We start from the raw sequence: 12402 nt of genomic DNA, 5'->3' as shown, positions 1-12402 counted from the left end.
CATCATCATTATTTCGCCTATCAATCAACGTGTTGTGCCCTAAGAAACGACAGTGGATATAACTATCACTAATAATGGCTGGAGACGGCTTGAATGGGTAATGAAGAAAAACTTTAATATAAGTTTAACAGTAACATTTGCTGTTTTCTTCATTGCCCATTCAAGCCGTCTCCAACCATTATTATTCTCAAAGTGGGTCATCGAATAACTATCTCTGGTTTGGACAAGCCATCTCCAATCCAAATGGTAATGTCACTGTTCCCTTCTTCCAAGAGTTATCGAGCAAAGCGACAGGTATATGGTTAGACATCAATTCTATGCTACTGATATGTTCAATTCCAAGATAAAAAAGAAACCAAATCGTTCACTAACGTATAATGAGCCAGTTGTATTGCTCTATTTGCATCAAAAGTATTTTTCAAACCCATAATTGTAGAAAAATACTGATGAATAAATCTGTTCGTATTTTAATGTGGTGACTGTTGCCATTTGACACGATGTTCATCTTTAAATGTATATAGGCTTCATACAATCTACAGTACTCGGGGGTACACCAAAAGTGGAAAGTGGAGGAGAAATGTTGCTTGAATTACTTCTATCAGCCTCACTATCACCTGTATGGTGAGCATCAGGCGCACGGTATTCTTAATAAAGGTATTATTGATATCATTTGTACCAAATGACATCATCTTCGACATAAGTTTTATTTTTATCCTTCAATATTACGTGTTTCTAATACTTCCCTTTTCACTTTAGATTCTCTATTCACGTGATATACATGCGTATTCTTTCGGTATGACTAAATGATGTATCTCTTACATTACAATGGATTTTACGTACGCTTATTTGTTCATATATATTTTTGATAATAGATTTTATGGCAAAATACTTGACTTAAAGAAAACATCTGTTGGCATTTATCACATCTTATAATGGAAAACAATATTCTGAAGGCAGAGTTGTTTTAAGGTGGCGTTTACGTTAACAAATAGATACAAAAATTACCTCAAAGTGAGTAAGACTGAGCGCATGGACAAACATAGGATTCGATACGCGCGGAAAAAATAGATATGGCCCTTCGTTAAGTCTACTAAAATGCATTTTACAAAGTATAATTATTTATGTCATTTTTATCAGGTTATTAACACAATTTAATCTTTTAACGGTGCTTAGCGCTGGGTTTACATTTTTACGATTTCAAAATAATAAGTTAGGACTAATGTTAATCTTAATAAATTCTAAATATCTTTCGTCTTCTTCTTAGAATCAGTAGTCCACTATATCTGAAATAAAACCTTTTTCGAAAAATACACCACTCAGCGTTGGTTTTTATCCAAGTTAGATAGTAGGCGACAGAAAGTTTTTCTTTTCTGAGTTGATGTGATTAACTTTTGTCAAACACCGTTTAACTACAAATGATCTGTCACGAAACTTATGAAATTTTATACCACTTTGTTAAGATAACATTCTTGTATGTTTGTTGTTAAACACAAAGCTACACAATAGGCTATCTTTTTTTCTGCCCTTCACGGATTATCGAAACCCGATTTTGATCGTCGTAAACCTGCCCGTTTACCGCTGAACCACTGAAGGACAATAAACATATGTGTATTATTCTAGAAACATATAGAAACAAGAGATTTCTTCTTCAATTACAACAAAACAAGCAAATATTGGTTGCGAACAAGTAAACATGTGTACTTATTGTTTGAGTTACTCATATCTAATTTAAAAACCCGTTTTGTGCACGTGTGTTAATTTTATTTTATTTCTTGATATATGTAGAGATGGTCCCGATATATATAAGACATTGTTAAAAGGAATGGAGATCCTCCATATTGTTTTTCTACGGAAGCTATAATGCATTAGAACACAAGGGATAAACAGATTATTTCGCCTTGTTCTGCACACGAACCATAATTAATTTATACACTCCTTTGGGCTTTCATTTGCAATAATTAAGACTAAATTATTACCTTATCAAATCTTTCCACGAACAGGAAACATCAACTAAACACATTTACTGGCAGCGATTACGCGCTGTTTCGATCAGAGAAACCCTGGAATTGTTAAACAAATTCACATCATGCATATGCACAGAAGTATCAATTTTCAGAAATATTCCGTTATAAACCAGACGATAATGTGCCGTGTTTCAGAGTAACTCCTTAAGTGGAAACGCTGAGGTAAAACAGATATTAACATATAGATTTACAGCAACATACATGATTAGAATATGTGGCTTTGAAAAAAAGTGGACCATTGACTCTTAATATGAAATGTCTTAAAACTGCATAGCTGTAATCTGGAGTGTTTTTAGTTATTATACCACGAAAGGCTGTGCCGTATATAAAACGGGAGTTTTTCCAAGAGTAATTAGTGCCAAACAAAATAAAAGAGTTAAATTAGTTAGCTACTTTAGTAATTAGTTCTATATTCCAAATATGATTAATGAAGGTGGACTTATTATACTATATTTCCTGAAAATAAAAACTTTCCAAAGTTAAGAACACGTTATGAAGAAAATGTATATTTCTCTAAATCATTGATTAGTAAATGATCTAAACCTGATTTCTTATTCTCTACTGGAAGTAAAATAGTAGAATATTGTATTTATTCGTAGGTTAACTATGAAGCGCCAATGAGAAAAGTTTTGTTTATTTGTTGCTAAGCGCAAAGCTATACAATGGTCCGCCTGTGCTGTGCCCGCCACAGGTATCGAAACCAGATTTTGATAGTTATAAGCTCAGACTGATTTCAGGGAGCCATAAATGTATCACCCACTATTAGACTAGAAAACATCACTCGGATAAAATAAAATCTTGATGAAAATTATGAACTTTAATAAAGAAATGTGTTTCTTTCCCTCAAAATATAAATTATAAGTACAAAAATCAATACATAACGCTAAAATTAGGGGTTCAATACCCCATTGTAGACAGAACAAAGATTCTTTATTGTGTAGCTTTGCACTAAAACAAACAAATGCGAAGAATGCGGAGAAAGGTAGACAGTTGTTGATAGTATATCTATTCAATGGCGATCCATAACACGGCCCTTACAGAGATAGCTAACGCGTCTATGTGTTTTCTGTAAATAAACAGATGATTCTCAACTCATGTGTGCTACTTCCTTTCTTCTTTGAAATGCAATACTCTACGAAAAGAAAAGTTTTATCGGATTATATCAAAGACCAACAGGATTCATATACTTTAATAAGTTCAATAATAAATTCTTTCAAATAACATTTCTTTGAGCACGTTTAAGTTTAATTTCTGATTACTTATTTGATTCACTGGAAACATACATTTTTACTGTTTTGAAGATGAAGTATTAGAAAGATCAATCAGCTCTTGAATTACCGACCTGTTTACATACTATTTACTAGATGTACTTCCGCAGGGTTACCGAAAATGTTCTGTTTCAAGAGTAAATTAAACCAAAATTAAGAATAACAAATATTTTTATTATTGCTTTTGAAGTTCGTATGTTAGGCTGTATTGTAGCAACGGAGTGCATAATTCTTCTCGTGATTTATAGCATCCGCACGTTTTAGTGACGTCACCACAGTACAAATTACATCTAGAAGCGTCTCTTATGTGACGTAATTTTATTGTCTACTGACTGACTGACAGACCACACTACTACTATGTAGTCACCATAGTGGTACGAGTGGTTAAAACAGGTGACCCCTCCAGGCGGCTTCCAGTCCTCTTTCAGGGAAATTATCGGTTGAGTCCATATATATATTGCATGACCAATCTAAAGTTTCTGGCTGTCACAAAAACAGCGTAAAAAACCGCCCGAAACTGGGATGAAATCATGAATTTTATATCTAAGTTTCTGGCTGTCACAAAAACAGCGTAAAAAAACCGACCGAAACTGGGATGAAATCATGAATCTTATATCTAAAATATACAGAGAACTTGTAGTAATTAGTCAGATTAACTCCAATATCGAAGATATTCTGTTTTGTGACCCATCTCCTATGTTATTAGGGGCCCAACAAAGCCTCGGAACCACAAGCAAATTAGTGCATAAATAGTCCACAAAAATATGTTTTAAATATTTGATGGGGGAACTTTGGTAATTTTAGATATAATAACTAACTCACAGTTGTAAAATATAGTTAGTCACTTTATCTCTTTTAATGCTCACAAACTATTTTAACACAACCAGTTTTGGTGAAAACTTTAAAACAAGTTCTACCAGACAATAAACGTATTCCACTTGCAAGTATGATGCTGAAATCAATAATTTTCCTAACCGACTTTGTCTCAGTTGTTAGAAATGTGGTAACTTAAATATTATGTTCAGCTTTTGTTCTCTCGTGTCGTCTAATAATAATGAAAAAAAATAGAAATATTTTAAGAGAATCAGTTTTAAATACCATTCACTAAAATGTCAGCATTAATTTCTTTCCGGATATTTACGCAAAACTACTCAAGGCCTAGCACTAGCCATTCCTGCTTTTAAACTGATAAAACATAACAGCATTCACCGTCAACTCTTGGGCGTATCTTGTTTGATCGAATAATGAAATTTAACTCTTACCTTTATAACGCACATAAGGCTCCAAAGTGCGTTGCGCGGTTTTCTTATTTTTCGGTAACAAGGCCCGAATATTGAACCGCAGTCCGCCACTGAGCCATGTTAGGTCTGTTGATACCTACACATTCATAATTAAAAAAACAAATGTTTCATCTAGATTTCGGGGGTTCTCAGAGCAAATTATAACTCAAATTAAAAAAAAAATCCCGTACAAGTTATCACCAGCAATATCCTGCGTTATAACTCGAGTTAAAAACATCCCGTACAAGTTATCACCAGAAATATCCCGTGTTATAACTCGAGTTAAAAATAATCCCGTACACGATCTCACCACAGATATCCTGTGTTATGACTCGGGTTTAAAAAATCCCGTATAAGTTATCACCACAGATATCCTGTGTTATGACTCGAGTTAAAAAATATCCCGTATTATCACCAGAGATATCCTGTGTTATGACTCGAGTTAAAAAATATCCCGTATTATCACCAGAGATATCCTGTGTTCAATTCAATAAATGTGCGTGTCTGGGGGTAAAACATAATATATCATCAATAAATAGTTTTTAATTTCAATTGTTATTTGATATTAAAATGCATTATAATTACAAAATGTGTAGCTAATAGCTTTATATTTCTTTTATGATATAACATAAGGAGACATTTTGAATAGTGGATTTTTAGATAACTACTCTTGCATAGTTACATTAGCACTAAACAGATACCAGTTGATTATTAAAGTTCCAATGAATTTAGGCTGACGAACCGGACGTGGCCAGAAGGTTAGCGTGCTCGAACTACGAATTTGAGTCTTCAAAGCTCGTAACAAAAACACATTCTGCATTTTAAAGCCTTTGGTGCACTATAAGATATCCCATTTCTAAAGTAACCAAATATTTGGCGGTGGGACCTGTTGACTAGCTGAATTACCTCTAGTTCATCCTTGTAAAATTAGTGATGGTCATGCGCAGACAGTCCTTTGTGTAACTTTGAACGAAATTCTGGAACAAACAACTTAGGTTAGCTAAAGTTTCTATAATGTATCGTATGTGTTTCTACCAAAAATAATATACAAGTCAAACTGAATTATGCACCCCTACCTTATGGTACGCTGTATTACAGAGCAACTTAGCACAAGATTCATAAGTCTTTAATATATGATATAAATCAGGATGTGTTGTTCTCGAGGGGAAATGCTACTTTGACTCTGGACTCATAAGTAGTCCTGAATGAGTCCTTATTTGGCTTTTATTTATAAGCTTCTCCCAAGAGAAAAACAAGAAGTAGCATGCTTTACGTCATGAGCTTTTCTTCCACAAAATATCATTTTCATACTTTAGAAAACCAATCGTTCTTGAGAGAAAAAAGTTCTATGTCTTTCAACTGGGCAGTCGTGCTGTAGAAAAACTTTGATCTTGAGCTTCAAGTTAAAAGTGCATCACGTTTCATTCTCTGGAAAATTCGATTCTCGAGCTTCGAGTTATGGGTTTTTCTTATAACAAAAGGTTTTTTGCTCTGTATCATTCAGCTTGTGGTTAAAACATATCCCTCATTCTACTCTGTCAGTCTGTCTTTTATACTTTGTATAAGTTAAGATGCATATTATATTTTCACTAAATATTCATAACACAGTCTTTAAATAGGAAATAAACATGTCAAAGTTTCTTCTGTACAGGGAAAGTTAGTCACGATTGTGAACAAGGTGATCATATTCACCTTTGTAGCAGGTTTTACACGGTTACTTGGTTTTGTCGTCTCTAAGTGCTAACTTTGAGATTATATGAAAATCGCACATGCTTCAAGTCATCATTTGATTTTGAGAAGAACCATTCTTCATGCTTTTAGTGCTTCATTTCACCAGTTGGTTTCAAACAAGAACATTATTCACCCTTCTTTTGACGAATTATTCTAAAGTATAATTCTTCTCTATGCTTAAAAACTCGAATTGATTTCAAACAAAGAAATTCTTCGTCCTTCTCAAGATGAATTCTTAACTCTGAAGTATATCTCACCAGTTTATTTGAAGTAGACATTATTTGTGTTTAGAGTTTTCTAGGTGAGCTGATATTGCCATCATAAGGTGGTATTACGTTTGGTTTCAACTACGAATAGGTAACTGATATTTAACGATAAGATGTTAGTATTGAGACTTATTGACTTTCTTCGGCAAAATATCGTTTTATTTATTTATTTTATCAATCAGCTAAGAGCGGAAATATATCATGGTTCAATTGATTGACACGAATTATTACCGTTATTTACCCCAGTGGCTCAACGGTAATTCTGTAGGCTTAGGATGCTACCAATCAGGTTTCGATACTCGTAGTGGGCAGAGCACAGATAGTTCAATGTGTAGGTGTATCTGTAATGCCCATGTAAATGGGATCTAAATAAACTACAAGTAAATAAAAAATAATAAAAAGGAGCAAAAACTTCATAAATATCAAAGATTTTGGACTTTTTTATATGACTTTTGATTGGTAAATGAAAATCTACTTAGTTTCCGTATATGTATTATTTACACATCCAAATAATCATTGTGTAAAGATGTAGACTTTATAAAATAGAAATAAAACACAAAGTATTTTACATTTGCTAATCTATTCAAAATAAGATATATATAATGGAATTCAGCAAGATACAGTGGCTTGCATGACCTGGTGGTTAGGGTGCTTAAATCGAAGTCTATGGAGCTTGGGTTCGAAGCCTGTCACCCGTTATAATGTTATGGTGTTATAATATTACAGTCAATCCCACTAAAGAATAACCCAAGAGTTGGCTGTGGGTAGTGTTGACTAGCTGACTTCCCTATAGTCTATCACTTCTAAATTAGGACGACAAAAACATGAGAATTTATTTTTTTCCATAATCGTATTAATTGACAGTTATAAACTTAAATTCAGCATTGTGTGAAAAACTACATTTCAGATCTATTATTTATCTGCTAAAGTCACTCGCCAGGAGGTCTTTCGTTCAATACGAAATCTATTTACCTGGGCTAGACTATGACAGTTAAAAATATACCTGTAATATTATCTACATATGCAATACAAAAACATTCTATGATGCTGATAATATTCAATTCACAAGTTGCTCCAAGGAGCAACATTTTTTTTGTGGTTTAATTCACGATGTCGTATCGTGGAATCAATTCCTCCTGATTCAACTCACCATTTGACTTCGAAAAGGGACAATCTTCGTGCTTCTACGTATCTTTTTAAAGAATAATTGCCTCTGGTGATTCAATCAATCAGTTGATTTCAAACAAGAGATTCCCAGTGGCTCATCAGCAAATCTCTAGACTAATGACGCTACAATTCGGGTTTCGATACCCGTGGTGGACACAGCAAAAATTGCCCATTGTTTAGCTTTGTGTTTAACAACAAAGAAAAAAAATTCAAACGATGACATTTCTCGTGCTTATGCTAATGATTTTACCCTAAAGAATTAATATGTCTCGTGCTTCAATATACAATTTTGCCTTTTGGAAACTCTCGTTATTCAACCTAAATAAATTTTTATCGCAACGAAACATTTTTATTGCTTCTAATCATCAGGAATTTTTCCACATGTGGTGACATATCTGTGCTTATTGCGATTTACACGATTGGTCATTTTACCATGAGCAACACCCGATTAGTTTTACGATAGTATAACTGTTGTCTTTCCATAACAATTTACTAATACTTAGGAACTCATATTTTAATCTTGTAAGATATTCCTTGTGGTTCATTTGGTTAACTTTATTTACAATATGCTTTATTTATCCAACTCTTAATTTTTTCCCCAAGCCTATTTTCAATGTGATGTTTAATTTTATCACCTGTTGTAAAAAAATATATATATATATTTTACGTTATCCTAAAAAGAATATGTAGTCAAAGAAGCTAGTCTTTTCCACATTCATTTTATTGGTTATTCTACCTAAAAATTACTCTATGGTATTCATGTCGAGCGTTTTCTCGAAACGATGTGTTGTTTGCATCATACATAATTTTTTTCTCAAAGGTTGTTTTGTTTTTTTTTACTAAGCACAAAGCTACACAAAGGGCTATCTGTGCTCTGCCCACTATTGGTATTGAAACCCAATTACTAGCAGTATAAGTCCGCAGACATACCACCGTGCCACTGGGGGACTTTCTCAAAGGAGGAATTACTTTTTGGTATTCATGTCGAGAGGTTTCTCGAAACAATATGTTGTTTGCATCATACGTGTTTTTGTTTTTTTCTCAAAGAAAGATAGTTACTCGTTACGTTGTTCACAAGTTGTACTACACTTTAAAACAATGCCATTACAGTGGGAAGAATTTTACCAGATGTAATCTTACAGTGAAGTTGGGAAAGGGAAGGACGAGAGGTGATTTGGTCAAAATGCTTGAATAAAGTTTATTGATTCAAAGAAAGCTATGCGATGAAAATATTAATTATTTTTTTACGATTTGCTGATTTAAACTGTTGGTTAAACTATTCATTGCTAAAAGCAAATGTCATGATCACAGATGCAATAGTAATCATGATTGATCTTTATTTCTAGATCTCACTCAATAGTCTTAATTTAATGCTAATGTAAGTCAGTTTTCCATATTTGTTAACAGTTTGATCAATAATATCTTCCATTGAATAATTGAGATGAATCCATTTTTTACCCATATACACATTTAAGTACGATGTAGACGTTACTTATCTAAGTATTTTTGCATGAAGAAACATAGAAAGGGATGAAAAGAGTTATCAGGGTCTACGAATGAAATGTAGGTGTAAACATTACACCCTCACTTTTTAGATAGTTCTCGTTATTTGTCCCTGTTCGTAGTTCAGCAAAGCCACACACTTTAGCAATTATACAAGAACGAATGGTCTACAATCGTGTGATTGTCACGCGTAAGGTTGAGTGCTCCCTAGTTTGGCATAGACGGCTCTCAGTCTCGACACATCAAAGGGGACACTGTATTCGTTCATGAGTGAATTGACATGAGTAACACCCTCTTTTAAATAATGATGCTTGTGATGGAGAGGATGGGTATCTATGATGCTTTCAATGTCGTACAGAAGGAAACTTTGGGCACTAATGAAAGAAGCTAATTTAAAATGAAAAGGGGAAGGCTAGACATAAATTTTTTGCTATGTAAACTAGTATCAACTGTACAACAGTGGTGTGTGTCTCCGTTTACTAGTTTTGTCAATCATCTATATAGACATAAATTTTTTGCTATGTAAACTAGTATCAACTGTACAACAGTGGTGTGTGTCTCCGTTTACTAGTTTTGTCAAGCATCTATATTATGTAATTACATCACACAAGTAGCTATGCTGTTACGTATGTTTGATTCATTTATCATTGTGCAAGCCAAAATTATCAGATTACAATTATTTTGTATTATTCAATAAAACCTATAGTTAAAGAAATGTTGTAGCAATAAACATACTAATTTGATCGCAGATGTTTTGCGGATCTTTGTTAGTCTATATATATATATTTGTGAGAAAAATATTTCCAAAGTTGCCATTGGTATAAAACGTAAGCACTGGTCATGTACCACTATTGCATTGAAGCAACTTGGAAGACATATTTTTAAGAAGTTTCTCATCCTGTCGAAAATATATCAAAATCAAATTTTTCTATTACTTTGTAGATTCGAAAAGAAAATTTAGAAATCGAAGATCAAAATTTACACAAGTGTTCTTTCTACGGTTTAATCAGCGGGGCAAAAGACCCCGGACCACCTATCTGTCCTATCCTACAATTCTGTTCTCTCCGTATGGCCCTGGCTGTGACGTTATGTGTCAGTGACTTGCATTTTACACCATACTGCGAACCATATGGAGGATACTTTCTTACCACCTGTGGTCCGCAACCACACTTTGAGAACCACTGTGCTAATGGTAAAAATCAGTATGATGTATATATATATATATATAAGTGTGTCGAACAATTTTTGTGCACACAAGCTGTCCAGGTTCTTGATAAATAGTAGCAAGTCGTTTTTTCTTTTTGTTATATTTATTAAAATTTTTACAACCACATGGGTTAAAGATAACCTTAACACTTAAAGTTGTTATTTGAAATAAAAGATAATTCTTAAGTTTGCAAACGACGTAATGTAAATGACGCTTGATCCACAGTATCCCCCTCTTTTGGGTGATCGACAATATCCCCCCTCTTTGGGGGTTCTGTGGGCATGGTGTACGCTGTAGAGTGACAAACTTAAAATTAATACTTTTACGGGAATCACATATTTATATACCAGCTTAGCCAATTTCAAACTCACAATTGACAATACTTTTTCACGCAGTGATAGGTTAATAGTCAACAGCAACCACCATTAACTCTTGGGCCACTCAAATCGAATTGTGAAACCCTAAAGTGCCGAATGTGAACCATGAATCGCTGGATTCACAATCCGGGTACGCTAAACTCTTTTCAATTCCGGCCCAATTTTTTATTTTTCCTAGTTGAAAAGAAACTGAATAAAGTACAACAGTTTTGAACGAAAATAAAACTTAGATTGTGAACGTACGGCTATAAGTATGGCTATACCAATCTGACACGTTTTTATACCAAATCACAATGTTGTGGAGAAAGTGCATAATTGGAAGGCTAAATGCAGAAAGTCGCAATCACTGACCTTGGGAGTATTCATTATTCGGGTTTATTTCAATTTCTGTTTTCTGTAAGCGGTATAAACACAAGATAATTTTTGAATATACTAGAGTCTCTGGATTAAGTTAAACAAGCAGCACGAGAATCGTATCCCTCTTGACTTTTGACAGTCAATTATTTGTTTGCTTGTTTGATGTTAAGCACAAAACTACACAATGGGCTATCTGTGCTCTCACCACCAGGGGTATCGAAACCCGGTTTATAGCATTGTAAGTCCGCAGACATACCGCTGTGCCACTGGGGGGGCTTGACAGTCAAACTTCGGAACAAATATATATATATACACATTAAATAATTCGCTAAAAAATAACTGAAACTACATATATACACATTAAATAATTCACTAAAAAGTGACTGAAACCACATATATACACATTATATAATTCGCTAAAAAAGTGACTGAAACCACATATATACACATTAAATACTTCGCTAAAAAATAACTGAAACTACATATATACACATTAAATATTTCGCTAAAAAATAACTGAAACCACATATATACACATTAAATACTTCGCTAAAAAAATAACTGAAACTACATATATACACATTAAATATTTCGCTAAAAAATAACTGAAACCACATTTTTACATATTAAATACTTCGCTGAAAAGTGACTGAAATCACGTATATACACATTAAATAATTCGCTAAAAAGTGACTGAAACCACATATATATACACATTAAATACTTCGCTAAAAAAGTGACTGAAACCACACTGTAGCATATTAAATAACTGACCCAATAACTTGGAAACCACTTGCACTTTATATTAAAACTGATATTCATAACCGGCTCATACCAGGTTTCACACAATTACCACAACACTAACTTTTGTTCTATAACAACGTGCACAATGTGCCGTATTTTTCGGTGTATAAGACGCACTTTTTGATCCCAAAATTTGATGTCAAAATCTGCTTGCGTCCTATACACCGAAGGTGTGAATAATATATATATATGTATACATACGATATACACAAGTCATGTGTAAATATATTTAAATAGGCATGCATAGTATAGTTCAATTGAATGTGTTATTTATAACAATAGTATTTTTTTTTTCTTTTTAAAACATAACTATTTATAATGCTCCCTAAATAATAAAAAGATAAATTACAGTGAAAGCAATGAAGATTTTGTAGGTTTTGAACCGAACTAAATGACAGTAAACTTTTTTTTATTTACG

The sequence above is a fragment of the Limulus polyphemus genome, unplaced genomic scaffold, assembly GCF_000517525.1.
Source record: "Limulus polyphemus unplaced genomic scaffold, Limulus_polyphemus-2.1.2 Scaffold334, whole genome shotgun sequence".
NCBI lineage: Eukaryota > Metazoa > Arthropoda > Merostomata > Xiphosura > Limulidae > Limulus > Limulus polyphemus.
The sequence above is the reverse complement of the archived record's forward strand: the minus strand, read 5'-3'. Positions refer to the sequence as shown.